Below are 2,878 nucleotides of genomic sequence, written 5' to 3'. Positions count from 1 at the left end.
GTAAAAGCATACCTCACAAGTGGTGTGGAAAATGCAAGAACAAATATAAATGGAATAATTTTCGAAATTATGAAATGGTTATTGGTATTTTCCATCTCAAAGGGGGTGATTAATTTGAACGTTATTTAAGCTGCCTTTACACGGTCGATTTTTACAAGCTTTTATTTAACTTCACTTGTATGTATGTATGTATGTATGTATGTATGTCCTGGAACTTTGCAGTCAATATTTAACAAACTTCCCGATGAGCTGCAGACTTGAAACTTCAAACTTAGCTCAGAACTCGAGGACAATACAATTTAAAAGATGTTTTAATCCGCTAGGTGGCGCAGGAGTCGAGATATTTGTAAAACCCGCATTTATGGTCTGATTTGGTTCGTATTTAGAACATTTATTACGTATATGAAAAGAAATTAATCCGAAAAAAATTTTGCCGATAGGTGGCGCAGGAGTCGAGATATTTGGAAAACCCGTATTTATGATCCGATTAAGTTCACATTTAGAATGCATATTGCTTACATGAAAAGAAATAACTACACAAAAAATTTTGGCAGTTATGTGGCGCGTGAGTCTATATAATTAAAAATTCGGCATCTGTGCTCAAATTTGGTTTATATTCAGAATAGGTGTATTATCTATTTAAATTGAAATATATTGAAAATTTTGTTTGTTAAGTCAAATTTAGTTTAATATTAACTGCAAGATTTCAAAAGACTAAAAAGTAGAAAATAATATTATAGTTAAAAAAACTAAAAACACGCTTTTATTACAAAAAGAACTAAAAAGTATAAAATAATTTGTAGATATAGCGATTCCGTTTAAGAAGAATAGGAAGTTCCCTAACCTGATTTAATTTAACTGTTTTAAGTTAGCTAAAAATATGATTAAAGTGATTGATCCGTAGTTATAGTCAAAATAAAGTGCACTGTAAAGTTTGTTGCAGTTTTTTTACAGACACCCCATTGAAAGTTATGCCAAAAAGCTGCTATATCTACAAATTATTTTATACTTTTTAGTTCTTTTTGTAATAAAAGCGTGTTTTTAGTTTTTTTAACTATAATATTATTATCGTTTAACCGAAATCTACCCGTGTAAATTGCAATTCAACCGTAAAATGTAAGCGTTTTGGCTAGTCGATATCTTAAGTAAATTTTCCAGTCGACAGAAATCGACCCGTGAAAAGGCAACTTCAGGAATTTTTTAATTTTCTTTTTTTTTTTTTGCTTGAGCGTCTTTTGAAGATGTGCCAAATTATATTGTCGCCTTAAATACAAAACAACAATTTCTTTAAGCCATCTTGTGCAGCAATTTGTTGATCTTATCCTCACGGCTACCGAAATCACCAACCTCAACGTAGTGATTAGCCTTCTTGCGCCAGCCTCGGGTTGATGTGTTGAGCTTGAATAGCAACAGGAAGTTGGGGGCTTTCTTGAAGTGAAGTGAATCAACGCGCTTCGCGAAATTTGCGTTCGATCACAAAGCAGAGATTGGGACACGCTTGACCATTTCACGTTTGTACATCAATTCACAAACTGATTTAAGATTTGGATAACCCCATATAGGGGTTCGGCATACGTAGCATATTAATGGTTGCCTTGCTCAATTTGATGAACACACCGTTTTAATGTGGCGAAGGCAGAACTGTAAAACTACGCACTTGTTGTGCAACTTTGTTGATACCGCGGATGCGGATCACAAAAGCCAATTTGGATTGGCGTTACTCCATCTCACGGCGTCCATCACGGAGTTTTCTTGTTTGATATTTCTCAGCATGCACCAAGTTTTCACATTTACGGAGTGCAATCACAGCAGAGCGCTTTAGTTTACGTTTGATCAGGGTATCAATTTGCTGACCTGCTCTTGCTGAACTGCAGCTTCGGCTCGGGGACAGGAGGCAGCTTCCTGGAAGGTTGTCTGCCCTTTGCTTGCGGTTTCTTACCGGCCCATGATGGCAGTCATCTTAACTTGTTACTTAGCACGTTGAAAAGGCGAAAAAAAGTTCGCCAAATGTTTGGAGCACATCGTAAATGAGCCACTCGATTTATAACATTTCTATAAACAATTTAATTAAATACTTTTATACATAGATATGCTGCAACCATGCACTTACTTTCCCAAATTCCATCCTGTTTATCGGCATAATTTTCCAAATATGCCAGCTACTTCATTACTAATTACTAAATTTTCCAACTGCGCTTTCTTTGTTGGCTCGACATATCCTCAAAAGACAAATTTACATTAAACAATAGAAATCGCAAAAATTAGCAAATAAAATACTTGCTTTTTGTTTTGTTGTCAAATTTCTGAGAAATATGAATTCACCACGATGCGATACAGAAAGAACAAGGACCAGGGATGTAATTTTAAGTAAATCTATTATTCAGTGGCAAGGCGCAGAGCGTTCGGGGCAGTAATATTAATTTGTTTCAAATATAACATTAAACGGTGGTTCTAATACATTTTTTGATATTATTAACCAGAGTACATACATTATATGGTATTTCTTTCAAAATTAATGTACTATATGAACTTTTTTTTCAAATATTTCTTAAGTTTCTTTCATGAGTGCTGAAAAGCAACCATGCGTGTAAGAAATTGTGTGCTACCTAAAATTTCACCTCTGGAAACTTTATCCCCATAAAGGACTTCACCACAGTTTTTTTACTGGATATACTGAGGTTTGGATGGTTGCTATTTTTTATTATTTTCAGATTTATGAGTTGGTGTATTAATTTGACAGGATAATTATTGCTTTTTAGGATGTTGGTTATTTTCTCTATATTGGCGCCATGGAACTGTGTGTGGCTTATCGTCAGTACTTTGTGGATTACGTTTTTTGCGGTGTTAATTTCATATTTTCTTGGTTGAGATGAGAAGT

Source organism: Rhagoletis pomonella, unplaced genomic scaffold (genome assembly GCF_013731165.1).
Source record: "Rhagoletis pomonella isolate Grant_MI unplaced genomic scaffold, Rhpom_1.0 Rhpom_scaffold_00003, whole genome shotgun sequence".
NCBI classification, from domain to species: domain Eukaryota; kingdom Metazoa; phylum Arthropoda; class Insecta; order Diptera; family Tephritidae; genus Rhagoletis; species Rhagoletis pomonella.
Note: the sequence above shows the minus strand (reverse complement) of the source record.